This window comes from Balaenoptera physalus, assembly GCF_965194825.1.
Source record: "Balaenoptera physalus genome assembly, chromosome: 3".
Taxonomy (NCBI): Eukaryota; Metazoa; Chordata; class Mammalia; order Artiodactyla; family Balaenopteridae; genus Balaenoptera; species Balaenoptera physalus.
In genome coordinates, this window is record NC_138890.1 from 105,441,201 (window position 1) to 105,458,550 (window position 17,350).

Consider the following 17,350-nt stretch of genomic DNA (forward strand, 5'->3'; position numbering starts at 1 on the left):
GACAGACTCTAGGTTCATCCACCTCACTACAAATAACTCAATTTCATTTCTTTTTATGGCTGAGTAATATTCCATTGTATGTATGTGCCACATCTTCTTTATCCATTCATCTGTGGATGGACACTTTGGATGCTTCCATATCCTGGCCATTGTAAATAGAGCTGCAATGAACATTGTGGTACATGAAGTCCTTCAATTTTTGACCTGTTGCAAATTCCAGAGGTCCACCTCATGGCTGTTTCTGGGTTTTCTTGAGATTACGTCAGTGTGCATGCTCACAAAATATCCTTATTATTTGAGGTAATTTGAATGAGGGTCTGTTCTTTTTCAGCCAAAGAACTTAAGGATCATTTCAGATGCTATTGTGTTTCCTTTACTCATAGAAGGAAAAATAATGAAATTTAAGATCCTGATGGCAGGAAATATATGGCATTTATCATTTTAAGTCCAAATTTAAATCAAATATATAATTATACTAACTTTACTCAAGCAATGTTTTTGCATAAATAAGTGAAAATGACCATTGTTAATTTTTCCCTTTTTATTTATTGAGGGATATTTCTCATACAATAAAATACACATATTTTAAGTGTTCAGTTTGATGAGTTTGATATTTGGGTTCACGTGTATAAGCACCACCACAATCAAGATAAAAAACATTTCCATAATCTCCAAAAGTTTCCTATGTCCCTTTTCAGTCACTCTCCCAACCCTTAAGAGGGGATCACTTTCTGATATCTGTCACCACATATCACCTATTCTTGGACTTCAGATAAAAGAAATCATACAACAGATATTCTTATGTATTCTGTTTCATTTGTTCAATGTAATGTTTTTGAGATTCATCCATGCTGTGTGTTTCAGAAATCATTCTTTTTTATTGCTGTATTAGTATTCCATTGTATGAATACAGCATAATTTATTTATTTTTTCTCCTGTTGATGGATATTTGGATTGTTTCCAATTTGGGGGCTGTGAGTATTCCTGTATAAGTCTTTTTGTGGACATACGTTTTACTTTCTCTTGAGTAAATAGCTGGAGTGAAATCACTGGATGACAGTGTAGATGTATGTTTACCTTCATAAGCAACTATCAACTCATTTCTCAAGGTGGTTATACCATCTATACCTCTATGGGCAGAGAATGAGCATTCCAGTTGTTCTACATCTTTGCTACATTTTGCATTGTCATTTTTTAAAAATTGAGGTAAAACTGGTATGTAACATTATATGTTTCAGGTGTACAACATTATATTTGATATCTGTATACACTACAAAGTGATCACCACCAAAGGTCTAGTTAACATCCGTCACCATACAAATGACCCCTTCACCCATTTTGTCCACCCCCAACCCCTTTCCCCTCTGGTAACCACCAATCTGTTCTCTGTATCTATGGGTTTGTTTTCATTTCTTTTGTTTGTTTGTTTTGTCTTTTTTTAGATTCCACATGTGAGTGAAATCATATGTTATTTGCCTTTCTCTAACTCATTTTACTTAATACCCTCAAGGTGTACCTATTTTGTCCCAAATGGCAAGATTTCATTCTTTTTCCCTAAAAATTCATAGTGTTGTGCACTTAAAAAAACTTTTTTAGTGACCCTTTGCATATCTTCTTCTGTGAAGTGTTTAAATCTTTTGCACATTTTTTATTAGGTGATTTGTGTTTTTATTGTTAATTTACAAGAGTTTTTATATACCCCAAGTCCTTTTCAGATATATGTACTGTAACTATTTTTTTCCTCGTCATTGGTTTGCTTGTTCATTTTCTTAATGATTTTTTTGAAAACCAATAAGAAAACCATTTGAGCAGAAATTTAAAATTTTAAGATTGTGAATGTTTCTCAAAAACTTCTTTGGACAGTTTATTATATGAATCAGAGTAATCATTTTTAGGCATCTCTGAGTAAAATATTTCAGGGAAATCAGCTTTCCTGAAAATACCTTTTTAAAAAAAAATTTAGAAAGACAGATTTTAGTTTGGAATTAAGAACACAAATTGTCTATGCGATGTCTATATTCTCTAATAATTGTGACACTAACTCATCAGTGGTGTTTGGTACATTCTGGTGATTGTTAAAAGAGTTCTCTTTTTTTAGTCATGGGACCATATTCAAGGAAGCAAGATTGTATGCCATACATAGAACCCAAATGAAAGATGTCATTTTAGCAAACAGAGCAGGTATGGTTTTTAACTTGAAGAGGTTTTATTTTTTAATATTAGTTTGATTTTAAAATGAAATAAAATTACAGTAAGTCTCCTACATACGAACCTTCAAGTTGCAAACTTTCAAAGATGTGAATGTGCATTTGCATGTTAGTTCACATGTCTGGCGTACATTATCACATGCGTGCATCCTCTACAAGTGGTTGTGCTTTTGTGTACTTTATTGTACAGTACTGTACAGAGTACAGTAGTACAGTATCTTTATTTCAAGCCCAGGATGTCGGAAGCAAGTTTAAAAGCAGTGGCGATGTAGCTGGTACTGTATTGCCGATTGTGTTAGTTGGGTACCTAGGCTAACTTTGTTGGACGTACGAACGTGCTCTTGGAATGGAACTTGTTCCTATGTAGGGGACTTACTGTAATCGCATTTTCTATTTAAAATGTGGAGCACATCAAATCATTGCCATCTTGAAGTAAATCATTTACTTTCTCACTTAAATAACTATCTTCCAGATTTGAATTTTTACCCATTGGTTTCTAAAGTACCAGAGTGATATTTGTTCTTAATATATATGTGCAAAGCAAAATTTCCCTGATCTATACATTGGCTCATATGTAGTCACATTAACATTACTGCTCAAATTATGGCGGCTTTGGGCATATGTCCTAAGAAACTGAAGAAAGTAGAGTTCTATATTTAGGACACCTTAAAAATCAGCTTTTCTGAAGATGCCTAATTTTTTTGAAAAAGATTGACAGATATAGATCACATGCCAGTCAAGAGCATGGCATTTGGAGCAGAATGGGTTTGAATTTCAGCTCTACTATTCACTGGCTGTGTAACCTTTGGCAAATTACTCATACTTTCTGTGTCTCAGTTTTCTTACCTGTAAAATAGGGAAAAGAGTAGTAACCATCTCACAGTGTTGTGAGAGAGAAATGTAAGGCACTGAGAACAGTGCCTGGCACATAGGAGGCACTCTGTGTTAGCTGTTATTGCTGTTATTATTATTCTTCTCCCCCACAGGAAGTTGTGAGGGTTCTTGAGTGTGCCTACTAGCTTCATAAATAACACATCATGTGTTATTTTGGCTGTTTCGACACTGCAGATATACTCTGATTTTTAGCTTCCCTCTGCTTAGCATGCTTTCTCTAGTCTCAGATGGCTGGCCATCCTTCGACTGGAAAAGCTCTTCTACACATTCTGTTTGATGCTATATGTGAACACAGATGCTTCTGAGTGTTCCACGATCTTCCAGAGACCTGGCTATTAGTTTTATCAAAATTTACTAAAGGTTCCTGGATAACACAAGGTAAGAACAACAGAGATAATAACTTGAAATTTGTACTAGAGGAATTCTGGTTTCAAGTAAAAACAACAAAAAGCCACAACAAAACATACAACTCCCCACACCCTACTCCACCAACTCTAAATAAAATGTAAGTTGAGGAAAGAACGTATGAAACCAGAATAGCTTGGGATGCCAAAGGGTGCTGCAGGATGGCAGGTGCTGTGGGGAAGAACTTGGAGTAAGATTTTTCTAGCAGAAGCAGAACACACACACAAAATCAGCAAGTATTCACCCTCCAAAAGAGGGAGGGTCCTATCTGAGTGAGAACTGCTGAGGGCAGGACTGAGAACAAGTAGGACAAGGCATTAGGGCTTGGGGAAGCAGTGAGAACGATTGTGGAAAGATGCAGTGGAAGATAGTAAAGAAAATACCTGTCACAGTAACAACAGAAGGCAGATTCCTTGATCTAAGAAACTGGGAAAGCACCCTTACCTCTCTTCTCGCATCCACCAGGTTCTCTTGATAATAGGTAAGCCAAGAAAAAGAAACTCATTCAATTATGAATAAAAAAAGTAAAAGTGCTACATCCACATAGTAAGGAATTACAAGTGAGCTTGGCAATGGAAGAAAACTCACTAGAGAACAGCACCACAATCAGAAGAAAATTGCAAACGATGTTCTTAGAAAGGAAAATGTGTGTATATGTATATATATATAATATATATATATAATATATATATATCATACAGCTATTTAAAAATCATGAAATAGAAATAAAGGAACTCAGAGAAAAGATGGCCAGACAATAGGAATGAAATGACAATAGGAATGAAATGAAAATGGGAATTGATAGCATTCAGGAAAGAAATTGAAGTTTCAGATAAAAAGTGTAGAACAAGTAAGAACTTGAAGATGCACTTTTTCCCATCAGGAAGCTGTGGCAGAAGGACTAGAAGTAAGCAATACATAGATATAAATATAGCACCAAGAATTTTAAAAAACGTACAAAAGGATAAGGGTGAAATAATGGTATATAAATGTTATATGCCTCAACAATGCAAGAATTGAGCACCTCAGAAAAAATTGGGAGAAGGAGGAGGTCAGATGGTAGAAAGTAATGTAAGTTCAATAGTGCTTCCTTAGTAATAACCAGAAGTAAAGTAATATCACTTTAAGGTGACAAATCAAGTGGTAGAAGTATAAACATATATAAGATTCCCAAAATAAGTACTCTGCAAAATAATTATTGACTAAAATTGGATGATGGAGGAAAAGGAAGATGGGTTTAGGAAAAAAAGAAAAATTGGTCAAAGTGTTATCCCTTAAAAATATAATAGGTGTTTCCTATGCTATTTAAACTGTTCCAGTTTAATAAAGAAAACATGAGAATATGTCCAAATTCATTCATGAAGGGAGTATAATACTGTTACCAAAACAACTAAAGTTTCACAAGACAAAAAAACCCTACAAATCAGTATCACTTCTAAATATTGATGCAATTACTATATTAAATAAAATATAAGCAAACAGTATTCATCAGTATAGTAAAAAATAAGACTTCATAGCCAAGTGGGGTTTATCCCATAAAAGTAAGGATAGTTTGATATTAGTAACGTTAGGGGATTTAGGGGAAAAAAATCATATGATTATGTCTATAGATGCTGAAAAGGCATTTGACAAAATTCAGTCTCCATTTCTGATTTAGTAAAAAACAATAAAATGGCGATTGGTAGATTAACTATATCTATATATCTATCTAAATGGAGAAATACATATACACACATATGTGCATATTTGTGTGTCATCATCCCCCAAACAACATCTTACACAATAAAGGAAGCATCAGAGGCATTCTCAGTGAAGTCAGGAATAAGACAGTGACACGTGTTTTTGGCACTACTATTTAAAATTGTATTGGCAGTGTTAGCTAGCACAATTAAATAAGAGAAAAAATTAAAATGATAAGAATAGGAAAGGAAAAGACCATCTATGAATGGATAACTGGGAAATTCCAAGAAAATCTGTTAAAAAGTAATTACAAACAAAGCTCAGAAGGGTAACAGGATATGAAATTAAAATATACAAAAAATAGCTTTAATAGACACAAAAATGAGTTAGAAAATATAGTCAAAAACAAGACCCCATTTACAATAGCAACATAAAGATAAAATAGGTACCTAGAGAAAAGTTAACAAGAAATATGCAAATCTTATAAGTTGTTCTATATATTTAAAGCAATCCCAAGTTGTTCTCAAGTTTTTAGAGAAAAATAAACAAGAAAGAAGCATCCAAAAAAACCCAGCACTTCTTATTTCAGGAAAAAAAAAACTGTTGGCATTTTTTCTTGGACTTATATTAAATCTATAAGCTAATTTAGGGAGAGTCTTACAAATCTTAGAAATTGAGAAGAAAAAGACCAGAACTCAATAGAAAAGTGAGCAAAGGGCATAAACATACACAACACAGAAAAAAGTACATGTGATCCCTAGACACATGAGAAGATAGTCAAGCAAACTCATAACAAGTGAAGTTAGGTTAAAATGACACCAAGGTGTATTTCTCATCTATCAGATTATCATCACCCAAAAGTTTGGTAATATACTCTTGTTGGTAAGTTTGTGGAAATAGGCACTTTCTTACATTTCTGGGGGAAGAGGGTGTAAAATGTACAACTCCTCTGGAAGGAATTTTGCAATATTTAACAAAATAACAGGTTGACTTTTCCCTTTTTACCCAGCAATAGGAATCTTATGTGTAAATCTGTATGAAATTTTAGAATCTTCCTGTAGCCACTGCATCACAGTACCAGCACATTCAGTGATGAGATCTTTTACCAAAAAAAGGAGTCCAAGGATCCTTGTGCATTATATGGCACAAAAGTCATTAAATATTGTAAATCTTGCACGTTTCATTGCAACATGTTAGTTTTCTGAGCCCACATGCAGATATTACCGTCATACACTTTTCACTTACATGAAATACAGTCCCATCACTGCTAGGCAACCTGCAAAGTCGTATCTATTATCCATGTGAATCTGAACATGGTAGCAACAATTGTTGTTGCAACATATTTCTCTCTGTCAGGGCCTGGAGCATGTGCTAGCGTTTCGATTTCATCTTGAGCTGCTGATGGAGAAGAAGTCGGATGCCAAGAATGACAGATGAAACTTTTCTTCTCTATTTGTTTGTCCCAGAGGCAGAGGATGTTTTGAACTAGTGATGATTTGTAATATCTTAAATGGAGTGATCTTTGTACTTAAGCGCAGAACCAAATTTAGATAACTTTAACACAAAAAAAGTGAGAAATAGATGGGTAACTAGACAATCTTGTGCATAATTCATGCACAAGTACAACCTAGCTCCTGAGTGTAGGTGAAGCTGTCAGTGCCCTGCCACTATTCCCTTGGCACTTGCCATTCCCATGTGCTTTCTAGTCTGGCTTTTGGTCTGCTTCTACGAGTGAAGTTCAGCTTATTCCAGGAGCACCGTCTAGTATGGCTTGATACTCCAAGGTCCTATACTCTGAACTATAAGGCCCAATGTGAGCTGAGAAATTTTTACCATCCCAGTCTCACATGTGCAGTCTCAGTCTTGTCCCTGGATCTTCTCACTTCCACTTCTTTTTAGAAAACCCTCAGTCTTAGAACATTCCTGGTGTGTCTTTGCTCTAGTCACATCAGAACATAATAGCCCAACATCAGATTATTTTCAAAATCTGGGTTTTTTAACCTTAAATTAGACCATGAGAGGGTTACCTACAATCCATTGTAGAAGGCTTTTCAAACCTGACTGTTCTTCAGAAGCATACATGGAGCTTTCTAAAATATACATGTGCAGGCTCCATCCCCAGAGATTCTGACTCGAGTTCACTTTTCTATCCTTGAAACGAGTATAATATCAGATATCTTTTCAGTAGCTCTAAATCTTAGTTCTTGCTATTCTGTGAGCAATAATTAGATTTATCACACATCCTCACCCACAAGGAAAGCAACAGTTTGGAAGTATGCTGCAATGAAAACAGATATGAAAAAGGAATTTTTCTTTAAAGGAAAGAGTCTGCGGAAGTTGAACTCAGCCTTTTCCATGATCTCAATGAACAATTTAGCTCTTAGGAGTCACAGCTTCCCAAACATCGCTGTTTTATATCTATATAACAAAGGGACTCATTGTGGTATTTTTCTAAGGACAAAGGAAAAAGTGGTATATGATTTCACATCTTGGAGGACATAAAGTTGCTCACAGTATTGAAAAGGTAGTTTTTCTAGCTTCAAGGATCCAAAGAGCTTAGAGCCAGTGTGGCTCAATGTACCCATGCATCTCCCCTCTTCCTAGCCATCCCTGGACCAACACAATATCGTGCTAAGAAGATGTTGGGGGAGAGTTAAGTCAACAAGAATCACCCTTCTCTGTTACACAGTTAACATCCTACACACTTTATCCAAAGTGGCACAAAACATAAATAGGAATAAAATTTTTTAATGCTTATAATTTTTAATAAGGGGGAGGAAGAGCAAATAATATTGCCTTTCAAATTTGTAGTTGGCAGAACAGTGCAAGTTAAAAAAAAAAATCAAGTGATTTTCTTAATGTCAAGGGAAAAGATCCAAGAAAAGAATGCACATTAATGAGAAATCTTATAGAATAAACTACTTTTCAAAAATTGAGACTATTCTTTAAAACTTTTAGCTTGCCCTATAACCTGAAAATTTAATGGCCAGAATTGCTTTGTGAAACCAAGTTCATCTTCACCTACACAATGTGTAGCGTTTTAGATCAGTTAATCTCTACATAGTCTACTTGTATTATAATTAATGTTTTCTTATAAGGTTACGTCAACTCAATTAGTTTTTTCTGGAAATCTATTCATCTCAAGTTTATTTTGTTCCCTTGGGGAAAAAAGTGTTTTGCATTAGACTCATCTGTTATAAAAGGAATATTTTTAAAATAATTGAAGAAATAATTTATATCATTCTTACAACTTTAATTAGGCCTTCCAAAATGTTGCATGTAGACAGACCACGGTCTCTCAACTGGCTTATGTTTCTGTATTAGTCCACAGACAGAATTTTGAGGGGTTTATCTTTCCCTACTAAAAATTAAAAATCTTTTAGAATAAGTTAATCAAGTCTATCCAAGAACTTGTGTGAAAGATTTGGGTGGTATGTCTCAAGTTATTAGTGTATCTCTTTGCCACTGCTTCTGTGCTCCTCTCCTTGGTGAATTTGCTTTCCCACCACAAGTCACTTAAGGAAAGCATTTATACCCTAACAAAGGGAGCTTCAAGATCAATTTGTTAGTAGACAAAATTCTCACTCCTCCCTCCCTGTCTCTCCTTCTCTCTACCTATTTTTTATTCATTAGTTCATTCACTTGCTCATCCTAGATACTATCATAACCAAGGAGGAGTATCTTGTTCCTAGACTCTTCCTCTATTTGCCAAGAAGATAACAAATGTTGACAGAAGAGAAGCCACTTAAAGCAAACACTCATGCAACTTTGGGTACTATTAATAAGATAATGGTTTAAAAGAAGACTGTTTTCTCCAGACTATTTTATGTTATTACTACATTGGAGATAAAACTGGATAGAACTCACCTATCCGATTCAACTGGAACTGAGTAATCATACCATATTTCTACTTTTTGCCCTTGACCACTCTTAGTAATTTCACTAGTGTTTTAAAAATTTCACACTCCATAACAGTTGAATTCCAAATTCTAAGGTCACCTGTGGTGGACAAGAAAAATTTTTTGATGAGAAAATAAACTTGTACATGGTATATAGAAATGTGAAATGTAATCTCTGGGTGGCAGCATGTATTCACCAGCAAAAAGTCCTTCTTAAGTAATGCCATTTCCTTTTTTTTTTTTTTTTTTGGATTGTGAAATTGATGCATCAGCAATATTCCATGGTACAGAGTGGCTTGCTCATTTGACAGCCCCTCTTCATGTACTTTTTGAACAGGTTATAAAATGTAGAATTGGTGATAATGTAATTAACTGGAATTGCATATGACTGTGAACTAAATGCAAAAAAAAAATGGTTAATTAATGCACTGATGTCAATTTTTAAGACTTTCTTTAGTGAAGTTTCATAATGCGCTAGTCTTCTTATTAAACATTCTTTTTAATGCCTTGGAAACAGTATCCAAGCTTATAAAAATTACAACTAATATGAACTTTGAGGTATAGTGAATATACTAGATAACAGAATCAATACTCATTGGAAAGATGAAATCAGATAAAATTTTGCCAATATTAATATAAAGTCCTAAGATCATTAAAATAATATAAAAGAAATCAGAAAGTATAATATTACAAAGACCTTAGCATTATGGTTAATCCTAAATGAAATATGAGACCAAAAAAAGTGGTATGACTGTTAAGGCATACAATTACAGGATGCATTCATTGAAGCTTGGCATTGTTCACATCAAGAGACTTTTCCTGGGGCACTGTCTGCTGGTTAGACTAAACTTGTATTACACTCAATTCTAGGTGTCACACTCCAAGAGGGACACTGACATATATGAGTATCAAAGAGAATCGGGGAAGGTAGACGGTAGAGAGTCTGGAAAGTATGTTATAAGAAAACACTGGAATGGCTTCGGGATATTTGGTTTGGAACCTAAAAGAACCTCAGTACATGGCAGCAGTGTTTGAATATTTGAAAGGCTGCCATGTAGGGGAAAGAGACTTTTTTTTGTTTGATTTGGAATAATTGCTATAAGGTATGGGGGCTAGTTGTTGGAATAAGGAAAGCTTTTCAATAAGAATTAGAACTATTCAACAAGGAACTGCTCTCTGTTAATTCCTCATCTCTGGTAGTGCTTACCCAGTTATCCAGTGTGAATGATCATCTGTCAAGGGGAGTTGTGGAAGAAGTCCCCTCTGTTACTAAATGCCTCTTAGAGCCTTCCAGTCCTTAAGAGTTTTCACTTCTACTTTTGGATACTTAGTGACTTAGGCAAACTATCAAGATGAGTGACTGCACTTTTGCTTTTGCATTTGGATTGATTTGATTGATGGATTGATTGATTTTGGGTCACAGTATAGCATACCCAAATTGTTAAACAGGGCCTTTTATAAATTTTTTCAGTTGCAACTACTGATAACTACTTGGGTATAAATTTTAATGATGTTAGACAAATGAAACAATGTCATCTATGATATACTGTGGTCTGGATTGTAGGAAAGATAACTGATTTAAAACAAACCTAAAAACCATGTATAGAAATAAAATAACTTATAACGATAATTTGTTGAGACATGTTTTCCCCTTGTTTTTCACCATAGTTTTTCATACATCTGATACTTCACAAACACTGAGTTGAAATGACACTCAGATTATTAACTCATGTTTGTGCTTCTATGAGTTATTTGGAGAGGCTCCAATCTTCTCAAGTGTATTTTCCCTGATTTAAAAAAGTGACTTCATTTTCCAGTGAAAGATTTTTGTGTGAATTACAATGTGAAATTATTTATCACTATCAGAGAATATTATGCCTACATTATATTGATTTATATTTATAATTAATATCTCTAAATTAAATAGCAAATATAATAATGTTAGCTGCTTTATCATTTATGCTCATTGCATTTTTTTAGTGTAATATTGGCTTATTTCTCATTTAATCAACATTAAAAAGCAGTGGCCATTTTCTTTAAACTTTTATTTTTAATAAGAAAAGAGGGTAAAATGAAGGCAACAATAGTACTTGAATTTTTTGTTTTGTTTTGTTTTGTGTTATTATTGAGGGAGAAGGACCCATATTGCCTTGGCAGAGAACCTAATACAGCATTTATTTCCCCTACTATCATAAGTACTTATTTTCAAAACAATTGAGAAATAACAGAAAATAAAGATACAACAAAAGTTTTCAGGAATTAAGTTAAAACTTTTAACAGAGGCCTTTAGGCATTCATTTTTTGACTAGATTGTATCCTCAACAATTTATTTTCACCAGGGGCAATGGGCAGAGTTGCCCTTATCCACACTTTTATTTTCTATGGTAATAGGGCCTTTGGGTGATGCCAGCTATATATTCCATAAATATAACTGTTATTGATGTAAGTGGAGTGGAGAATATAAACCAGCATTCATTGTTGAAGATCTTATAATGTTTGTCACTCACCTAGACTTCTTGTTTACAGTCTCTGTGGACAAAATTGAGGTTTTAGCATTAGTCTGACTGCGTATTTTTCTTTCTCTAAATTGTAGTCATTCCCTTGTGCATTCAGTTCTACCCCTGAGGTTACATCTTTCATTTTACATTAGCAACTCACCATTTCAAATATTTATATATTCTGGTTAACAGCTATCTAGGGAAAAATAGTGTGTTGTATACACTTACATCCTTCTTACCTGCTCCAATTTTTTATTAATTTTTCATTTTTTGAGGCAATCGGGGCAGGAAGCATGGCCTTCTTTTGTAATATTTGGAAGAATGTATTTTAAAAAATCGTCCTAAAAAGAAATTTGGCCTGTTTAATTGATTTTAAATTTTAATAAAAGTTTAAAAGGAACTTAATTTAAAATGTTTTTAATAGTCATGTGATTCAAAATAAGAAACTATGAAAACCTACACAGTGTAAAGCAGTCCTTCAATTCTTTTCTCACACATGACCAGTTCCCACTTTCCCCAGGTAGCTACTGTGAAAATTTTAAATGTGCCCTTACAGAGTTTTGTTTATGCATATACTTGCTACTAATATACATATTTATCTTTCATTTATTCTAAAACTGACATTATATTATACATACTATTCTGTATTTTTTAAACTCAGATCTTTCCATAATGATGTAGAGCACTTTTTCATTCTTTTTTATAGCTACGTAGTATTCCACTGTGTTGATGTGCTATAAATGACTCAACTGGTCCCCTATTGATGGGTGCTTACATTGTTTCCCATCTTTCACTATTACAGTGCACAATGACTCACTTTAATTTCATACCTGCTTCACACTTGAGCAATGATATTTGTAGGATAAATTCCAGATAGGATTTAAAATTTTTTGATTTTCTTTTTAAGAAACAGGTTATTATTATTTCTTAAAGATTCTACAAGATTGACACTAGCCCTTCCCCTCTTTTGCAACTTGGACATGTGGAATTAAAAAGTTTTCTGTCCATTTTTATAACTGCCCAGCCTAATCTTGCACACTTTTCTTCTATATCTGCTCTAGAGACTGGGCCTCCCAAAGCAGAACTACTGGCTGGGTTCAACTGAGCTTTTACATTCTGAAACTATCTTTCTTGTTCACAGAAGTACTACTTTTACAAACTAACTCTCTGATGCTACATGTCTTCTTGAATTACCATTTCATTGTTTAAGAACAGGTCTCTTCTAAGCATGAGAAGAGTTCTTTATTCTTTTACTAAATTGGTCAGCCAAAGAACAGCTTTTGGTGAATAAAAGATATTCTCATTTTAGCAAATGAAGGGGAAGTTCTATTCCCTCCAGTCCAATGCAAAATGTTGTTATTCCTTAAAAATGTTCTAAGTGCTCAAAGTGCTGGAAACTGTTCAGAACATACCACAGAACCCAGTTCCTCCCTACATTCAAAATGTTTACATTCTAAAAATGACAAGAGAGGGAAGGTTGGGAAGGTAGCTAGATCCGGAACAGATGGGCACATATGCCCTCTCTCCTTACCAAATGCAGTCCTATGGATGGCTCAACAGTTAATGTAGATTTCTCTTTACTAAGTTTTATAAGTAACTCTGCTGTGCACAGCCAAATGACTTGAAATGTGAAGATGTAATGCCTCTTTGCTGTGCCCTGCTGTTCAAATGTTCTCAGCTTTGACAATTTATCTTGCTGGAAAATGTCTTCAGAATGTCAGTCACTTCAGTTTCCATGCTTGCCATTTGCATGTTGCACACCTGCTGGTATCTTTAGTTGTGATCTATTGTTATTTTTCTGCGGGGGTGGGGAAGGTATAATATTGCATTTGCAGACTTGGAGTTCAGTTTGTGTGCAGTTTGGAAATAATTCTTGTGAGCCTAGCTATTCTTTTTAACATCATGATCACCTACAAACAAATGTTTACTGAGAGCCTGGTGAAATTTTAGTGCTACATTAGCCACTTAGGGAGACAATCATAGCTGAATGAAAAGACAAGTTCTTTGTCCCAAAAGGATTAGGTCCCATATGAGGATACACATAGATATATAGGCACACAGATTCACAAAGGAATACTCATAAACAGTATCATCTGGGCAAACATAGGTGCAGATATTCCAGTTAATTAAAAATGTGTTAATAGTGGATGCATCTGATAAGGAGCGGGAAATGGGGTGGGGGGAGCATGGAGAGGAATAATAACTTTGTGCCCTATTTTCTTCTCTATTGTTTGTTTATTTTTTCAATGAGCAGGCAATACCTTGTTTAATTAAAAATAACAGTTTAAAAAGCAGTAATAAAATAAGTTCATATCACATTGTGCCAATTAGGATAATTCTGGCTGCAAGTAATAGAAAACCCATCTTAAAATTAGTTGGAATAATAAAGCATTTATTACTTGACCTAATAAAATCACACAGTAGGATGGTGTCAGAGCTGGCTAATCCAGTGGCTCAATGATGTCATCAGTGACTGAATTTCTTTCCCTTTTTCTGCTCTGCCATAAGAAGAGGTGCCCCATCAGGGTCATTGTAATGTTCAGAATCTGGAAACAGGAAGAGGGTGCATCCTTCTATGTCAGATTTTTCCCATGTCTCTAAAATCTTTCAATTTTGGAAAATGTCAAGCATACACCCTTCTCCCAGCTTTGACGATTATCAATATTTTGCCCATCTGCTTCATTTATTCCTTTCCTCCACTTTTTAACCTTGACTATATTACAACAAATATCACATATTTAACCCATAAATTGTTCAGCATGCATTTAGTAAATATGGACTTTTAATGAAATCATATACTTTTATCACATGTAAAAGTAATAGTAATTCCTTAAAATCATTTACATACTAATCTATGTTCAATTTTCCCCAACTATCTAAAGAAAAAAAAAGAATCCAGATAAGGTCCACACACTGCATTTGGTTGTTATATTTTTCTAAATCTATTTTTATCTATAATTGTCTCTCTCCATTTATTTTGTTGAAGAAACTGTATCGTTTATCCTGTAGACTATCCACATACTGGATTTGGCTGATTGCTTCCTTGTGATGCACTAAACTTGATCCTCTTCCTCATATTTAAGATATTTAAATATGAAGACTTGAACAGATTCAGATTCACTTTTGTTTTATTTTGCAGGAATATTTCATAAGTGATACTGTGTACTTCCTAAAAGTTCAAATCAGAAGACAGGTAATATCTGGTTGTTCTACTGTTAGTGATATTATGATTCATCAGTGGATTCAGAAGTTGTCAATAAGATCCATTCTTTATAAAGTTCCATATCAGCTTTTGCATAGTATTTTGGCATGCATTGATACTTGTTGCCTAGATTTGTTATTCTCTTAAAGGTTGCATTTATTAGTTGGAATTCTTGAATAAAGAAGATTTTTTCCTCATAAACAATTTAGTTACTCAAAATACAGGAAAGAGAGAATAAATGCTTGATACTTCCTTTCCGTTTTTAAAATTTTCTCCTGGCCTTTTTTAAGAGTGATAAAACTTGCGCATCCATCCATCTTCAGAAGTTTCCCTTTACTTCTTATTGGCCACTTTGGTAGCACATGTCTATTCCTGAAGTGATCATTTGCAAGGGAAGTAGAATTACCACAATAGAATTGAATCAGACAAGCTTACCTTCTTGGGGTTGAATAGAAGCCCAGATTTTTGAGGAGAAGATGCTGCTTTATATTTGAAAAAACTGAGTGCTGTTAGTAATGAAAAGGCAGAGAACTTGCTAGTGGGTAGGCAACTACAATGCCCGGTGGAACATAACTTTCTATATGTATGTCATTGTCACTCCTTATTTTTTGATCACTAACAAGCTAACTAAATTTACCAAAATAAACCTTATCCTTTACCTGTATACTCTGAGTACTCTTTAGTTTCCTTGAACCTTTATTTTTACGTCTTAACAAAATCCACTACAACTTTTAATGGCTGATCTACTTCCTTCCCTCTCTTTCAATGGCTTGCCATTGCTTTATGATCCCATGGCCTGACTCCTTCCCTGGAACCAATCTGAGTACCACTGAGCTCTTGCTGTCCAAGCCACCTTGTTAGTATTTGAAACATTTATGTGAAGTTTAGGCATAGAAGAATACTATAAAGATAACTTTTAGCATAGATGAGTGAAATTTCCAGAGTATAGGATTTTATCCCAAGTTACCTAACTTGAATGGTGGTTTCACTACTAAATTGATGCTCTCCTAATTACTGTGATCTTCTTTTCTAAACAACATGAGGGTGATGTCTTGAATACCTAGGGTCAGCTTTTTCATTGGTTTGCTGACATATTTGGAGTCATAAGAGATCAGACTAAGAGACTGATTATGGGGGCAATATGTGGGTGGGAAAAAATTAGGTCAGTCCAAAAGGAGTGTTCTCTGTTGGTTTTCTGAGAGATGAGGCAAAGAAATATAGTCTGGGGGAAAGCTAAGACCATATTCCAGAGAGACGGGTATAAATACAAGCTTAAAGGGTGAGGGGTGACTGTAATGGTAGAATTAATAACAGTCGCATGTCAGGAGAGTTGGGAGAATAATATCCAGCTAATTTTTATTGAGCATTATGATGTCCCAAGCCATGTTCTAAGCACTCTATATATATTAACTTATAAGAACTTTATTACCACTTTTTTTTTTCAGATAAGTTTTAGGGCAAATACTGTAGATTCCAACTATATGACTTTCTGAAAAAGGCAAAGCTGTGGAGATAGTAAAAAAAAAAAATCAGTGGTTGCTAGGGGTTATGGGGAGGGAGGGATGAATAGGTGGAGCACAGAGGAGTTTTAGGGCAGTGAAACTAATCTGTATGATACTATAATGGTGGATACATGTCGTACATCTGTCAAAACCCATAGAATGTACAACACCAAGGGTGAACCGTAATTTAAACTATACACTTTGGGTGATAATGGGGGAGGCTATGCATATGTAGGGACAGGGGGTATATGGAAAATCTCTTTACCTTCCACTCAATTTTGCCATGAACTTAAAACTTCCCTAAAAAATAAAGTCTATTATTATTATTATTTTTAATTAATTTATTTATTTTTGGCTGTGTTGGGTCTTCGTTTCTTGTACGAGGTCTTTCTCTAGTTGCGGCAAGTGGGGGCCACTCTTCATCGCAGTGCGCGGGCCTCTCACCATCGCGGCCTCTCTTGCTGCGGAGCACAGGCTCCAGACGCGCAGGCTCAGCAATTGTGGCTCACGGGCCCAGTCGCTACGCGACATGTGGGATCCTCCCAGACCAGAGCTCGAACCCGTGTCCCCTGCATTGGCAGGCAGACCCCCCCAACCACTGCGCCACCAGGGAAGCCCTATTATTATTTTTTTTAAATGCAGTTTTATCATTCTTTGGGAGCTTCCTAAGGATTCTGAACATTAATTCCTGCTCTTGAGAGCTCATGGTTGGCCGTCTTCTTTTTCTCGCAAGACTTGATTGTTCAGATTTTTAAAAATTCTATGAATTATCTTTTATCTTTCATTAAGTTACTTTTCATGCTTAAGTTAGACAGAGTGAGCTTCTATTGCTTGCAACCAGAGAACCCTAACTGCATACCCACACACACTGATCCATGTTTTATGACTCATTTTTTGAAAAAGCATTTGACTTACAAGCTGTAGTCACATCTTGGCCAAATGCAAGGAAGTTTTAAGGTTATTCAAAACCAGTTGAAATTTCAACACACTTTGAACATGACTTTTCAGTTACCAAAGTGAAGTTACCTTCACTTTTTACAAACTCAGAACAGTAAGAGCATTA

The 17,350-nt window shown here is 34.9% G+C and overlaps 1 pseudogene across 1 annotated transcript in view; it reads left to right on the top strand.

Moving 5' to 3' along the window:
* LOC309657009 (phosphatidylinositide phosphatase SAC2 pseudogene) overlaps positions 1–16,634 on the top strand; it is a 139,878-nt pseudogene extending 123,244 nt beyond the window's left edge. Inside the window, exon 4 of the transcript XR_014268324.1 lies at positions 13–16,634. The product of XR_014268324.1 is annotated as a phosphatidylinositide phosphatase SAC2 pseudogene (transcript). The remainder of the gene's footprint in view (positions 1–12) is intronic.
* Positions 16,635–17,350: the final 716 nt, after the last annotated feature.